The 17,234-nt window shown below is 42.2% G+C and overlaps 1 protein-coding gene across 1 annotated transcript in view; it reads right to left on the minus strand.

The window, feature by feature from the left end:
* Window positions 1-17,234, minus strand: part of LOC106025928 (steryl-sulfatase-like) — a 117,393-nt gene that overhangs the window by 80,706 nt on the left and 19,453 nt on the right. The gene's annotated exons all lie outside the window — the stretch shown is intronic.

Genomic DNA, 17,234 nt, shown 5'->3' on the forward strand with positions numbered 1-17,234 from the left:
AGTTATTAGATTAAAATCCTTCTGAACAAAGATTAATAATATTACTAGATTTCACATCATAACACTCTGGAATCAGGATTGGGTACTGCAGTGCCACTTTCTGTCCTTCAAAGTTTTTGTTCATTTCGTCATGTGTCATCAGATCAGTTCTCGTAAACTGTTTATAGGTTTTATGTAAGCATGAGTCTTAACATGTATTTCTAGCCTTTCCATCTTAGAGGGAGAAACAGAACAAAGCAGGACAGAACTAATTTCTATCCAATTTTTTTGTTTTGCTTTTTTTAAAATAAAAAAAATCACATTCTATTTTCTCTCTTGAAGGAAGAAAGATCAACTTAGATCAAACAATATTCCAGGAATAATGATGCATATGTGCTGTTTGAGGAAACTAAAATTAGAAAACACACAGAAAACTCCTAAACAGCATACCACGACTTATTTCCTGAAGTTTACCATGTAGCTGTTGTTTCTGACATTTTTTTAATGGAAATCGAACTCAGGACATGTTGTGCTTGCCAGGCAGGCACTATGATGCTTAGCTGTATCCCGGCTCTGTTCTCACTATTTTTATACTATCTCTTTAGCAGACCTATTTGACATTCGTGGAAGAAGAATCTTGCATACGCGGTTCTGTATCAGTCATTGCTTTACGTATACAATGTTCACCACCTTCTAGACACCTTCCTAAACTTGCAAAGGCTCATTCTGCATCTTGCAATCAGCTGAACTGTGCTGTTCAATGGGAACTATTATGTGATTCTTTTCCTGCTTACACAGAAAACTTGCTCAAGAAGATCAGCCCTGGCAAAAATCTTTGGGAAACCCCTGTTGGTCTGCAGGACGATTCCATGATTATCTCAACAATAAAGGTATATAAAGTGATAGGAGGACCCAGGGATTAAGTTCAGTGGCTCAAGTGCTTGCCTGATAAGTGCAAGGTTTTGAGTTCAACCCCTGGTACCAAAAAACAAAACCAAACCAAAAAAAAAAAAAATGATAGGAAAAGAGGTCCCATTTCATCCGAGGCTGAGATAAGCTGCTATTCCAAGTCTATAACAAGATTTGATAGTCTAGATAGGCTAAAAAAAGTCCTCTTTTTTTAAAATTTTAAATAGCAAAACAGAAAGGGGGACAGAAATGATATGGAATTTAAAAAATCTAGTAGGAAACCAACCCTATTTGTATTGCATATTTTTATCTTAGAAGTATTTGTTCAGGCTACAAGATCTAGGAACAAAAAATGATCAAACAATCAAACAATGACAGCATAAAACTGTGAATTCCCCAATGTGGAAACTGTTAGAAAAAATTAAATAGCAGTTTCCACTTTGGGAAGTGCACATGACACTTAAATTATTGAGTTAAGTAGATTACACAAACTATTTTTTTTTCTTTTTTGTTTTTTGAGACAGGGTCTCCCAATGCAGTTCAAGCTGGCCTTGAGCTCACTGTGTAGCCCAGGCTGGTCTCGAACTTACAAATGATTCTCCTGCCTCAGCTTCCTGAGTGCTGAGCTTACCAGCATGCGCCACGCACAAACTCATTTTTTAATAATGTGACTGAAGGATAGAGTAGAAAAGAAATTCAGTACAAAATTATTCCTCGGACACACATACAAAGACTTTCGACAACTCCTAAAGGAATTTCCCATGGAGAGAAAAGCACCAGTAATGCAAATAAAGTCCAATTTGCTGCTCAACTTGAATTCTAACAGCTCTGTCCTACAAGCCTTAGGGTTTAGAAATGAAACATGTAAGTTGAGTATTTAAATACAGCTTGTGTGCTAAAATGCAAAATACTGATTGGCACGTTCGATCTAACATAGCTCACTCTTACACCTCCAAGGCCCACCCCCTAACAGTTTAAACCGCACTCTGTCCCAAAGGCCTGATCTGTCCTTAGCCATCCACCTTGAAATGCCACCTTTATATTTCCAAGAGCTTAATTTTTCTGGACTTTCTGTTCTGTTCCAGAACTCTGGGTTGGAGCCGGTACCACCTGCCTTTCTTTTTATCTATGTTAGCTGGAACTCTGCAGAGTTCATATTATAACCAAGTGGAATTAAATGCACACCATGAATCCCAGCAGGCTGGGAGGTTGGGGCGGGAGGGTTACAAATTCAAAGCCAGCCTGGGCAGCTGCACAATTTAGTAAGACCTTGTCTTGAAAAAATAAATGGCTGTGGTCACACTCAGTGCTAAGCTCTGGATTCAATCTCCAAAATCCAAAGAGGGGAAGAAAAAGCACGTTTGAGAGTTCACACCATACTCTGAATAGCAAAGCTCACAGGACAACTTCCCTGTAACACAATGGCTTCCCTGTACTTTGACCTTGTGACTGCCAGGAACTCAGGTCCTGCCCCTCATCTTCACAGGCATGCCACTACATTGGTATTTGGCATTTCCTCCAGATCTCTAATCCATCTCCTCCCAAGATACCAGCTGCCCTCTCCCACCATCGGCCACACCATTCACATTCTGGGTGATGGTGATCACTCTATGTCTTCTGTCCTGTCATCTTTGAAGACCCTCCCCCTGGCAAAACAAGTATCACTGAGCATTTTGGCTATTACACTTCTTGCCCAGTATTGAGCTAAAAGTCACATAATTCCATGTAGGTTTGGATATCACAGCTCAAACTCATATTGAAATTTAATCCAAAGTTAGAATATTATTAAGGGGGGTGGAAACTAAACCTCACTCTGATATTGGGGTGCAAGGGGGACCTTTGGAACATAAGAAAGGTTCAGTACAGGTGTAAGCATAGAGTCCTGACACAGTGGGACTTTGGCTTATGTTATGGTTTCTATCCAGATGTTCTCCCAAGCCTTATTCACTCACAGGGGAACCTTTTCAGAGCTGGGTGATTCGAAGCTGTGTGATAACAAAATGGGTGTGGCATCATTAATGGGTGTGGATAATGGAAGCCTCACCCTGGATATGGGTGGCACCAACCAGCAGGCTTAGAGCTGGATGGAGGCTTCCTGTCTCCTGCCGGTCCTCCTGTGGACTGTTTCTTCTCTTCAATGCTGTCTTGCCATGCAGACTTATCTTGCAGCCAATCAACTAGGGACTGAAACTTCTGCAAATGGTGAGCTCCTGTAAACCTTTCCTCCTTTTAATTTTTTTAGTGGTTATTGGGAATTTTGTCCTAGGATTGAGAAAAGTAATTAAAACAGAACAAGGAGAGAGACCTGAATTGGGAGGTCTTATCACCATGAAATGTTCTATAGTATCTTCAGACAGTGCGAAGAGTCCATTCAAGCAAGAAGAACTCTCCAGCTGCACCCGCCCCAGCTCCAAATTCCCAGATTTTTATGCAATGAGCCATAAATAAACCTTCCTTCCTGATAAATGAACCTGTGCCATTCAATCATAGCCAGAGAAGGCAGTAGATTAAGATACAGGACTGATTCCAACACTTGGTTTAAGTTCTCCAAGCCAAGCTAAGCTCAGACATAGTCAAATAAACTATCCCTTCACACCAAGTACTCCCCCATCTTAATGACCCCCAACTTCTCAAATATCACTCACCATGGAATCCACTGGAAACCTAAAAAAGGTAAAAGTTGCCTTCCTCTCCATCCCTGTCTGCCTCCTCCTGTTGACTCTGAAGTTCTCTTTGGTTTTCATTCTTCTCTCCTGAAGGACTTTGGCTGCTGAATTCCAGTCAACCGTTACTTCTCTGAGTCTCTACTGTCTTTCTTTTTAGCTACTCCTGAAGTTTTCCTGGGGGGATCTTCCCTTAAACCCTTCTCCCAGATATTCTGTGCTCAGTAGGAACCGGAAATGAACAGGTTATTTTCACATTTTGGAAAAGGTCTCAGTGATCAAAAATAAGCATGTTTAAGAAACTCAAGTCAGAGAAGCCACGCACCAAACCCCACAGGAAATCCACAGCCTTCTTGTGCTTCTACATTTGGGCCAAACAAAGAAATGCCAAAGGGAGAGACGATACTGATTTTTAAGGTCCCTCCTGCTTGCAAAGAAAAGAGACATGCAGGTTCACTTTTAAGCTTTTAGCCTGGATGGAGAGGGGGACAAATGGTGGATCACAAGATGTGCAGCTGCCTGAAATAATTTCTGAGAGTGATCTTATCCCCCACACGACTGGGCCGTCATCTACACATACATACCAGCCTCATTTATGACTGTGTTCCTAGCGGGTTCTTATAAACATCAAACATCCGTGCCCCAGGACTTCATCTTTAGAAATCATTTATTGAGCACATACTATCAATCTGGGCTCTTGTGTCATGGAAGTGGATGTTTTCTCCATAAACTAAACCAAAGCAATATGGCAGAAGATGGAGAGGTGATTTGCTGGACTTGGAATGCTACGTTCCCACAGCTACTCTCATCGGACCATCCTGAAAAAGATTTCATTTGGAGTGGATCATCCAGCAGAACCAGGTCCAAGACCTTAAGCCCCAGTTACAATTCAGCAGTAAAGGGTGTGGTTGAAATGCAATTAAAGTATATAAAATTTTAAAGACATTTGTTACTATAAAAGACACCTTGCCATTAATCCCTCACAGAATCCTCCTCCTGGCTTCCAACACAATCACCCCATCATCCCGGCCACTTTTCACAGCCATTCTGGAATCCTCTTTCCTGAGGGTCTTTAGCTGTGCTGTTGTGGCTGCCTCCAAGAGAGGTCCTGAATGCATCCAAAATGCTTCCTTGAGGGATCACTGTGACTTTGGGGAAGAGCCATGAGTCCCATGGTGCCAGATGGAGAGAATAATGAGAACAACACGCCATCATGCCTTCGAGAGTCTGCATTACTGGGGGCCAGCCCTCTACCACAGTGACCAGCAATATTTTGAGCACACGACAGGCAGAGAGACTCAAGAAAGAGGACTTCCAGAAATGGCTTGGAAAGTGGCAAGGACAACGAAATAAATGTGTTGGTTGTGAGAAGAATTTGAGGGAAATTCCCATCCTTGTATCTTTTACCAGATCACATTTTAAAAAAAATGGATAGGGTTTAATTCTTCTTTAATTTCACTTGTAACCCATTGGGTGTACACAAGGTTCTTATTTATTTTTTTTAAGAAAGCAAAACAGATGAGATCGGGTGCATTCAGGGTCGGATGGCCGTGCAACCACTGTGGAGGTCAGTCTGGAGATTTCTCAAAGAGCTGGGATTGGAAGTCCCATTTGTTCTAGCTATTCCACTTCTAAGCATATTCCCAGAAGTACTAAAAGCATCATACTACAGTGATATATGTGCACCCATGTTTATAGCAGCACAATTTGTAATAGCCAGATCTTGGAAACAACCTAAGTGTCCTTCAACTGAGGAATGGATAAAAAAGTTGTGGTATTTTTATGCAATAGAGTACTACTTAGCTATAAAGAAGGATCACACTGAGATACAAATAATTGGGCACAACTTGAGACCATATTCATAAGTGAAATAAATCAAGCTCACATGTATAAATACCGAATACTTTCCCTATTGTAAGAAATGGTATGAGTGCATAAAAGTATGTGATAATCATGATTCCCCATTACATTGCTTTGGAGCCTTATAATGTTTCCATTCATTAACTGGAATGGTTTTATTCTGGGTTGTTTGGTTTTATTTGTATGCACAGCTATTTTGAAGAAAATAAGTGCTGATTTAATGTCTTGTTTTGAAGTCTCACCAAGCTTTTGTTCTTCTGTCTCCATCAGCTTTATCATGTTATATCTTATTGGATTTTATATGTGATAGTACAAACAAATTTTTTTTATTTAAAGAGAAGAACAAAACAAGACAAAGCAAGACAGTAAAAGGTTACAAGTAATACATAATTTCAAGAGAAAAAATATACAGTAAGAATTCACTAGTAAATAGATTACATATTGTCATCTCAGAAACAGTTGTCCAGGTTACAAAATTAAAGCATACAAACTGAACATTAATACAGTGAGATTATAGACAGTTCTGTTCAATGATCCAACAAAAACTCAGTAATATAGTTTTCTATCCTACACTCTTAAATACTCTTGCAGTTGTATCCTTTAGATCACTTTCTTTCCTCCCTATTTTATGCTAACAATCACTCATTTTGGGTTCCATTACTCCCACAGTTCTTATAACTTTTTCTTTAAAGAGGAAAAGAAAAAAAAAAAAAATATATATATATATATATATATATATATAACAAGAAACAAGACAAAACAAAACAGAACAACAACAACAAAAAAACCACAATGTGACAAAGCAAAACAGAGTCAGTTAGAACATGAGGACGGACATAGTATATAATGCTAAAAGAGATTACTAGGTGATCAACAATGGTTACCATTATGCCTCTTGTTATCCTACGAAGAGGTGCCTATATCAGCTGGTATAAAAGAATTGAACAAAACAGTACAGAATAAGACCATTAAAACCCACATTGGAGACCTTGCAGGACTTCCAAAGAAGTTAATAGTCAAACCATAATGGGCATCATAGAGTATCTGGTTGCCTTCATAGTGGTTGCCTATACCCTCAAATTTGATAGCATTAATCAAAACAGAATATAATAAAATCAGTCAGAACAAGATGTGGAGAACAATACAATGGTTCAAATCAGGTTAATAGGAAAACAAAAAAGGTACTATAATATATCCCGCTATTTTTAATTTAGTTTTCCCTTAAATAAAAGATACTAAGATATAAGTTATATTTTTAAAAAAAGAAAAAAAAAGGGGTAGAGATTGAGACAAAAAAAGAGCGCATCAACAGCACAACACAGGTCAGAACCGAACAATTCAAGCATCATTGTATTTCACCACCAGAGAGCCTGACATTAATAGTAGTTACCATAGTGACTCTTTCCTTAAAACATTTGAGTCTGACTTCGTATACTATAGCATCAAACCCATCAAGACAGTGCAAAACTGTTGGGAGCCGCGGCCAAGCCCGGTCGCCTTACTTGGCGGACGTGAGGCCTGTAGAAAAGAGCAAAGCCCGAGCTAGATTACCCCTCCCATCGAGTGAGCCAAGTTGGCGCCTGCTTCCTGCCCCCTGATTGCCCTGGCGACTTAAACAACCCGCTCTGTAAGATAGTCTGCCTAGCAACAACTGATGTTAGCCAGTCAGCCCGCATCGCGCGCTTTAAACTGATTGGCCACTGTTACCCTATAAAAGTGAGTGCCTCTCCCGCTACGAGAGAGAAGCACGAGAGAGATAGAGAAAGTCCACCGGCAAGAAAGGGCTGGTGGCAGAGCAGAGGCCTCGCGGGGCCCACGCAGAGACAAATAAAGACAAGGTTGCACACCGTCAGAATCTGTCGTGTGTTTTTCCTGCCGGCCGGGAGCGACACCGACACAAAACCATTCAAGAGAATGAAAATATTGCAGGGTATGTAGAACCAGCTAACAGAAACTGAACTTCAGTTTCTATATGATCTCTTTGCCTATAAAAAATTTTGCTTATACTATTGCATACACTAAAATATAATAAGATACAACATGTTAAAACCAATGGAAACATATAAACAACAACTTGATGGGGCTTCAAAACAGGATGATACCAAATCAGCACTAGCTATTATGCTCTTATTTTCTTCAAAATAGCTATTCGTAGTATCACAGACAGTAACATAAAACAACCCAGATTAAAACCATTCCAATTAATGCGTGAAAACATTACATGGCTTCAAATCAGTGTGACTGGGGATCCTGATTACCACGTACTTTGATGTATTCTTATCATTACTTATACTAGGGAAACAATTCGGTATTTATACATGTGAGTTTGATTTATTTCACTTATGCGTATGGTCTCAAGGTGTTTCTGTTTATTTATAAATGTCTCAATGTGATCATTCTTTATAGCTGAGTAGCACTCCATTGTATAAAAATAGCATAACTTTTTTATCCATTCCTCAGTTGATGGACACTTAGGTTGTTTCCAAGATCTGGCTATTACAAATTGTGCTGCTATAAACAAGGGTGCACATGTATCACTGTGGTATGATGCTTTCAGTTCTTCTGGGAATATGCCTAGAAGTGGAATACCTGCTTCAAATGGGGATTCCAGTCCCAGCTTTCTGAGAAATCTCCAGACTGACTTCCACAATGGTTGCACTAGTCTACACTCCCACCAACAGTGCAGGAGAGTTCCTTTTTCCCCACAGCCTCTCCAGCATTTGTTGTTGGTGGTTTTCTTGATCTTGGCCATTCTTTCAGGAGTGAGATTGAGATGAAATCTCAGTGTGGTTTTAATTTGCATTTCTCTAATGACTAATGATGATGAACATTTTTTCATATATTTACTTGCCATTTGTGTTTCTTCATCTGAAAATTGTTCATCTCAGATGCCAATTTTTGGATTGGGTCTTTGAATTTTGGGGGTCTGAGTTTTTTTAATTCTTTATATGTTTTAGACAGAAGTCCTTTGTCTGAGGGGCAGTTCACTAAGATTTTTTCCCAGTTTGTGGGTTTTCTTTTCACTATGTTAGAGATTTCTTTTGACGTGCAGAAACTTTTTAATAAGATGTGATCCCCGTTATTGACTCTTGGAAGTATTTTCCATGCGGTTTAAGTCCTGTTCATGAATTCTCTATCTACCCCTATGTTTTCAAGGTTTTTACCCAATTTGTCTTCCAATAGATTTAGTGTTTCTGTTTTAATATTTAGATCTTTGATCCATTTAGATTTGATTTTAGTGCATGATGATAGGCGTGGGTCTAGTTTTAATTTTCAGCATATGGAGAGCCATTTTTTCCAATACCGTTTATTAAAGAGACTGTCATTCTTCCAGTGAACATGTTTGGCCCCTTTATCAAAGATGAGGTGGTTGAGTGTGTTTGTAGTTGTGATTGTATTTTCTAATCTATTCCATTGATCTTTGGCTCTGTTTTGATTTCAGTACCATGTTGATTTTACTACAGTTGCTTTGTAGTATAACTTCAAGTCAGGGATTGTGATGCCTCCTGCCTTGCCTTTCTGCTTAGAACTGTCTTGCTATTCTAGGTCTCTTCTCACTCCAGATGAATTTTAGGAGTGATTTCTTGAGATCTATGAGGTATGTTCATGGTATTTTTATCGGGATTGCATTGAATCTGTATAAGAGTTTTGAGAGAATGGCCATTTTCACAATATTTATTCTTGCTATCCATGAGCAAGGAATGTCTTTCCATTTTCTGAGATCATCTTCAATTTCATTTTTCAGTATATAATAATTTTCCCTGTATAGGTATATCATTTCTTTTGTGAGAATAATTCCTAAGTATTGCATTTTTTTGGTTGCTAATGTGAAGGGTGTGACTTCTCTTATTTTCTTCTCTGGGATTTTGTTGTTAGTGTATAGGAATGCTATTGATTTTTGAGTATTGATTTTGTATACAGCTACATTGCTGAATTTATTTATTTTATCTAGGAGTCTTTAAATGGAGTTTTGGGGGTCTTCTGTATAGAGTATCATATCATCTGCAAATAGTGATAATTTAACTTCTTCTTTTCCTATCTTTATGCCTTTTATTTCTTTTTCTCGTCTAATTGCTCTGGCTAGAATTTCCAGTACCATATTAAATAGGAGCGGTGTTAGGGGACATCCTTGTCTTGTGCCTGATTTTAAAGTAAAGGCCTTCAATTTTTTGCTGTTTAATATGATACTGGCTGTTGGTTTGTCATAGATGGCCTTTATTATGTTGAGGTAAAGACCATTTATTCCAATTTTCTTCAAAGTTCTTTTCCTAAATGAATATTGGGGCCGGAGATTTAGCTCAGCAGCATAAGCGCCTATCTTTCAAGCAGGCAGTTGTGATTTGGATCCCCGGTACCAATAAAAAGATAAATAAATAAATAAATAAATGTTGTACCTTGTCAAAAGCTTTTTCTGCATCTATAGAGATGATCATGTGATTCTTACTTTTGACTCTATTGATATGGTGGATTACATTTATAGATTTACATATGTTGAACCATCCCTGCATACCTGGGATGAATCCCACTTGGTCATGGTGTATAATCTTCTTGATGGTTTGCTGCATTCTATTTGCCAATATTTTATTAAGGATTTTTGCATCTGTATTCATTAGAGAGATTGGTCTATAGTTCTCTTTTTTAGTTGGGTCTTTCTCAGGTTTTGGTACTAGAGTAATATTTGCTTCCAGGAATGACTTGGGAAGGATTGCTTCCCTTTAAATTTCCTTGAATAGTTTGAGGAATGTAGGCATTAGATCTTCTTTGTATTTCTTGTAGAATTCTGCAGTGAATCCATTTGGGCCTGTTTAGTTCCTCCAATTTTTTAAACTGTGTCTTCTTTAGATATGTTCAGCATCTCCTTCATTTCTTTTATCATTTCTTCTTTTATCTGAGAGATTATTTCTAGTTTGAATTCCTTTAAAGCTTCCTGGAGTTGCTTCTTTATTTCAGTTACTATTATTTCAGGTATTTCAGGTATATGGCATGTATTTTCTTCTATGTACATGGCTCCTAGGCTTTCTTGGGATGGGCTGGATGTTTGATATTGCATTTTGGTCTTTCATTTTGTCATTTTCCTATATTTCCATGTTTCAAGTGTTGCTCCAGAATTCCCCGTGTGTGTCGGAAATTGTCTCCTATGATCTGGGCTCTTGGGACTCCTCTGGTAGTGTAGCTCCCTCCTTGGGCAGCAGAGCCCCTAGATTAAAAGAGAGTCACCAGGCTCCTCTCAGGTAGATCTAAAGCCTCTTCAACCTGCCCTTTTTCCCCTCTGGTAGCAAAGCTCCCCTGAGAGAAAGAAGGCCACCTGATGTGGTCCAGGCAATCCCAAATCCTGCTAAGCCCAATCTAATGTGACTGTAAGCCCAGGGGACCCCCAACCCACCAAAGCCAGGATCTCATATTCTCCCAGGGATAGGATGTTGTGTAGTCATCCAGCTCCTTGGATGGCCAAGCTCCCCAGGCTGATAGAGGGTCCCCCTATGGCCTAGATAGGCCTCAAACCTCCTTAGCAGGGCTGCTCCCTCCTCCAGGCAGTGGCAGTAGTGCTGGTGCTCTCCAGGTCAAAAGAAGGTCGCAGACAAGGCAGGAGCAGGTTCCAGGGCTCAGCCCAGCTCTCTCCTTCCCAATGGCAGCTGTGATGTTCTCCTCCTGCTGGAGAGGAGGCAGACAGTGTTGAGTGGACTCCCTCTGCTCAGCTGTTGACTCTCCTCCTGCAAGCCCCTGTGGTGCACTCCTCAGGTTGCAGAGTCTGTGGGCAGGGCTGGGTGGACTCCCTCCATTCAGCTGTTGTCTTTCCTTCCCACGGCCCTTGTGAGCTCCTCTGGTTGCAGAAGCTGGGGGCGGGGCTGAGCGGACTCCCTCCGCTTGGCTGTTGTTTCTCCTTCCTGCCGGCCCTTGTGTGCTCCTCCGGTTGCAGAGTCTGTGGGCGGGGCTGAGCGGGCTCCCTCTGCTCAGCTCTTGTCTCTCCTTCCCATTGGCCCCTGTGCGCTCCTCTGGTTGCAGAGGCTGTCACAAAATTTTTTAAATAGTAACCGTTGTTCATTTTCTGTTAGTTGCTTCTGAATACCCTGTAATACTTTCATTCTCTTGAATGATTTTACACTGTCTTGTTATGTTTGATACTATAGTATATGAAGGTATACTCATATATTTCAAGGAAACAGACACTCTGGTAGCAACTGTTATGTCGGGTTTCTTGGGGTAAAACACTACGTTGCTTAAATTGTTCTGTTCTGACCTATTTTGTTATGTCCACTTTTATCTCAATCTTTTGTTTCTAAAGAATACTGTTAAAAAATAAATAAAAAAGCAAAACAGAAAAAAGGGTAGAGATGATACAGAATTTTTAAAAAATTGACAGTAAGAAATCTTCACTAGTTAATATATTACTCATGGTTATCTTAGAAGTACTGTTCAAATTACAAAATCAAAGCATAAAAATGAACAAATGACAGTGAGTGTAAAAAATAAATAATAATAATAATGAAAAACTGGAAGAGTAATAAGATCCAAAATGTACAATAGATATTGTCATAATGAAAGGGAAAGAAAGTGCTCAAAAGGACAGAACAACTAGCATAGGTGAGAGCAGAAAAGGGAGAAAGGAAAAGATCATACATATGTTGGTAAACATGTATAAATGTATGTACGTATATGTGTGCTAGATAGAAAACTATACTGTTAATCTCTCTCAGTTCAGCAAAAAGAACAGTTTGTGCTGTCATTGTTTGATTGATTACTTCTGTGCCTAGATTTTATAACCTGCACACTACTTTTACGATAACAACATGCAATATATTAATAAATGTTAACTCCCTGCTTTTTTTACATTCATATCAGTTCTATCCTTCTTTTCTGTTTTGCTTTTTAAAACAAAATTTTTAAAAGAGCTCAAAAACAAAAACAAAAAAAAATGGAAACAGTCACCAAATTTGTTGACCACATGTTGTACATTTTGGGGGTGTCTATGGTCTTGTCACTCTCTTGATCTCTCGTAAATGAGTTCCTTCAAGTTTTTCTCCACCCCCAAGCCAGGCTGTGTGCATAGACACACCAGCCCCGCTGAGATGCACACTTTTAATCTGGTATCAGGCACAACAGGAGTTGAGCCCATCCCATCTCCCAGCTCTTCTTTCACAAGAGCACCCCTTACTTTAGTCCTTTATTGATTCTGCACCCAGAGATGTTGGCTCTGTCCAGATGTTATGAGGGGGCAGCCAGAGAGAAGAGAAGAATCAAAGAGGAGAAATTGAGCCAGCCTTTGTATGGGGCTGCACTACGGACCCTGAGCTACTCAACACCAAATGCAGGAAGATCCCTGGATGCTCCTCAGCTTGAGGCTGCTTCTTAACATTTCCTTCCCACCTAAAGGGAAAGACTCCTTGTTCTTATCAGAAGGGGAGAATCTCATGAATACCATCGGACCCAATCCCCAACAGGGGTAGATGTGCATCTTTGTTTTTGCGTTTACTTTTTCAGTCTCTACTTGCATTTCTCTGCCTGAGAACACAGAGCTTCCTGGTCTAATGCTGAGCAAGCGCTGATGTCTGAGTACCCTTCGAGGCTCTATCAACACCAACGGGGCTGAAGAGGAACACAGATTGCATGCAAATTCCATCTCAGGCACTAGGGGTGGGGTGCCACAGGTTGCCCAGGAGAAACCACCGGAAAGACGTGTGCACCTCGCGTGCTTTGCTCACTTGCTTCCTGCAACCCCCGTGGCCACTCAGATAGGCCCGTGGCCAGTGTCGTGGCCTGTCTCCTGTGGCCAGAACGACACACCCCAAGAGTGCCAGGTGCACCTTGGAAAACGAGGCCATTTTGCATTTATTTCTTCCCAGTCCTCAGCTGCTTCCAAATGAATCAGGACCAGAAAATCAGATTTCATGATAAAGCCAGTCCTGACTCTGTTAGGATTCCAGGGACCCCACAGTGCATGTGTACAGGCCATTGCCCTGAGGAGGAAGCAGCGTGTGGTCACCTGCTTCTCCCCTTTGTTTCTTCCCTTCCCTTCCCTTCCCTTCCCTTGCCTTCCTTTCCCCTTCCCTTCCCCTTCCTTTGCCTGCCTTCCTTTCTTTTTTCTTTCTTTCTTTCTTTCTTTCTTTCTTTCTTTCTTTCTCTGTTCCTTTCCTTTCTTTCCATTTCTTTCTCTTTCTCTTTTAAACTTTAATTTTTTTTTATTTTAAAGAGAATAAAGACTAACAGAATAAATTCAATCAAAGCAAAACAATGAAAGTCGCACCAGAACTCCACAACAGGCCAATTGCAAGTCGGCCATGACTACAGGATGCCTTATGTTATCTTCACAATAGTTGTCCATATCATTGAATCAAATGAAACAGAGTAAAACCAATCAAAGCAAAGTGAAATAAAACAAGACAATAAATCAGAACAAAACTACATGGCGAGAACACTATTGGATTTCAAAAACAAGACAAAAGGGAATGCCCCATATTTGTTGTATTGCATACTGTCATCCTCCCAATAGAGGCTCAGACTATCAGCCTTAGGTCTGCAAAGTCAATCAAACAATATAAGCCTTTCCTCTTCCTGTGAGTCTGCAGAAGCCATGCTGGGTCTGGGAGGGATATAAAAGGAAGCCAGTTCACCCTTCCCATGAGCCAACTGGTGCATGGGCTGAGAATCAAGGGGACCCCCTCCCCACTCCCTACCCTGTAAGCAACCCTTTGGTCCTATTTCTTTCAAAACTGCTCATGAATGCTATGTGGCTCCACCCTAGACCATTTCTCACTTCCTGCCCTGAGTTTTCTAACATCATCTGGGACAATATTACATCCATTTGTAGCTGCTATGTTTCCCACAGCCAACAACCTTATCCCCACTCTATCCAGAACCCCAAGAAGCATTAAACATGCAGCAGGTATGCAGTGGCCATGATTCATGAAGGAACTGGCTCTTTCCCAGGAGTTTCTTGTTGACCACGTAAGACTACTGACCAGCCTCCTTGATGCTGTGGGAAGAGGAGGACAAGGGTGATGTGGATTCCAGGCTGTGGAACACCTGCTTGCTTATCCATTATGGAGCCAGGACTGGACTCAGGTGGACCACATCGAGCCTCCCCTGTAGCAAGGGCTGGGTAAGACGACTTACTGCTATGTGAACCATGGGGGCCCAACAGCAAGGTCACTCATGCAGCCCCCAGGGCCAGACACCACAACCCCTGAAAACACGCTCACCTTCCTGCTAGTCTGCAAGCTGACCACAGCCCTAAGGTTTTAGAGCCAGGTCCCATTTGCAATACGAGCCTCCTTGTGAAGCCAGCCTTCCTCCAAGTACCAAACAACTCCACATAGGGTGACTACACATCACAGAATAAAGCCACAAATGCAAGGAGTATGTTGAAACAGGCCTTGCCAGGCACAGGGAAACCCACTCAGGGAAGGTTCTCATCACAGGGCCCTGACACATTTTGGAAGAGCAAGGGAACACAGAAAAAGAAAGAGGCTTGGACCATAAGAAGGGCAGTGTGGTGGTAGAAGAGGATCCCAGTGTGTTTGATATACGTGGAAATCCACCAGAATGAAACTCACCAGTTACTATAATTCATAGGCAGTCATTTTAAAATGGAGAAAAAAAATCTTTTTGAAAGAAAACACTGAATAACTGAGAAGGACCCTCTGTAGCTACTGCTTCTGTCTGGTTTCTTTGCCATGGAAAATGTTTTTCTTTATAGAACCATGGCTGACCTCATGTTTACATTATTGGAAGATAACTCGGGATGCTACAGTCTGCTTTTCATTGCTAAACACGAAAGGTCTTTGGAAAAAGTCAAATCAAATCAAATAATGCTATTGAAAATACGCAGATGAATGGAGTTTACATAATAGCAAAAATTTCCAATGAAAGTAATGAAATGGCTTGGGGAAAGGATTTTATCTTTTGGGAAAGGAAGGGGAAGGGAAATGAAGAGAAGGGAGGGGAGGGAAGGGGAAGGGAATGAGAAGGAAGGGAAGGGAAGGGAAGGGAAGGGAAGGGAAGGGAAGGGAAGGGAGGGAAGAGGAAGGGATGGGAAGGGGAAGGGAAGGGAAGGGAGGGAAGAGGAAGGGATGGGAAGGGAAGGGAAGGGAGGGAAGAGGAAGGGATGGGAAGGGGAGGGAAGGGAAGGGGAAGGGAAATGAAGAGAAGGGAGGGGAGGGAAGGGGAAGGGAATGAGAAGGAAGGGAAGGGAAGGGAAGGGAAGGGAAGGGAAGGGAAGGGAAGGGAAGGGAAGGGAGGGAAGAGGAAGGGATGGGAAGGGGAAGGGAAGGGAAGGGAGGGAAGAGGAAGGGATGGGAAGGGAAGGGAAGGGAGGGAAGAGGAAGGGATGGGAAGGGAAGGGAAGGGAGGGAAGAGGAAGGGATGGGAAGGGGAAGGGAAGGGAAGGGAGGGAAGAGGAAGGGATGGGAAGGGAAGGGAAGGGAGGGAAGAGGAAGGGATGGGAAGGGAAGGGAAGGGAGGGAAGAGGAAGGGATGGGAAGGGGAAGGGAAGGGAAGGGAGGGAAGAGGAAGGGATGGGAAGGGAAGGGAAGGGAGGGAAGAGGAAGGGATGGGAAGGGGAAGGGAAGGGAAGGGAGGGAAGAGGAAGGGATGGGAAGGGAAGGGAAGGGAGGGAAGAGGAAGGGATGGGAAGGGAAGGGAAGGGAGGGAAGAGGAAGGGATGGGAAGGGAAGGGAAGGGAGGGAAGAGGAAGGGATGGGAAGGGGAAGGGAAGGGAAGGGAGGGAAGAGGAAGGGATGGGAAGGGAAGGGAAGGGAGGGAAGAGGAAGGGATGGGAAGGGAAGGGAAGGGAGGGAAGAGGAAGGGATGGGAAGGGGAAGGGAAGGGAAGGGAGGGAAGAGGAAGGGATGGGAAGGGAAGGGAAGGGAGGGAAGAGGAAGGGATGGGAAGGGAAGGGAAGGGAGGGAAGAGGAAGGGATGGGAAGGGAAGGGAAGGGAGGGAAGAGGAAGGGATGGGAAGGGAAGGGAAGGGAGGGAAGAGGAAGGGATGGGAAGGGGAAGGGAAGGGAAGGGAGGGAAGAGGAAGGGATGGGAAGGGAAGGGAAGGGAGGGAAGAGGAAGGGATGGGAAGGGGAAGGGAAGGGAAGGGAGGGAAGAGGAAGGGATGGGAAGGGAAGGGAAGGGAGGGAAGAGGAAGGGATGGGAAGGGAAGGGAAGGGAGGGAAGAGGAAGGGATGGGAAGGGGAGGGAAGGGAAGGGAAGGGAAGGGAGGGGATGGGAGGGAAAAGAAAGGGAAAGGAAGGGAAGGGAAGGAAAGAGAAGGATAAATGGAAGAAATAATGGATGGAGGGCAGAAGGAAGGAAGGTCACATACAAATTCATATAAATATAACATCTGGGTCCCACATAGATCTCAAAGACTGAAAATACTCTCCAAATATCCTAGAGGGCAAACCAGTGGCAGCATAACACTGTGAGATAAGCTTCTGAGTGCATGAGAACAGGTCTATGTGCTATGATAATTAAATAAATGTAAGCACAACAATGTCACTGCGCATGAGCTATCCACAGCTCGCTGACACGTGAAAATCTAACGCTCACTTCAGAGACGCAACATCCTGCTGACTTACAGGGTAAAATGCACTTCTGATCATGCCACCAAGGTGTGGATAATGTAGACCGATTTCCACGCGAGATTTTAGAAAGGCTAAATCATAAGGAAGCCAGTGTGTGAAAAAGCTCAGAGTTCTGGGCAGATTTTTTACAGACTCTGACAGAAAGAGCTCTGCTTTTCTTTTTCCTGCTTAGCGCTCATCTTTTGTGCTCACTCTTGTTATCTTAGGGTACTGTGCATGGCTGGAGCCGAAGGTTAGAACCAGCTCATTC

This window comes from Cavia porcellus, unplaced genomic scaffold (genome assembly GCF_034190915.1).
Source record: "Cavia porcellus strain 051 isolate PalLab524CR breed Dunkin Hartley unplaced genomic scaffold, mCavPor4.1 scaffold_33, whole genome shotgun sequence".
Taxonomy (NCBI): Eukaryota; Metazoa; Chordata; class Mammalia; order Rodentia; family Caviidae; genus Cavia; species Cavia porcellus.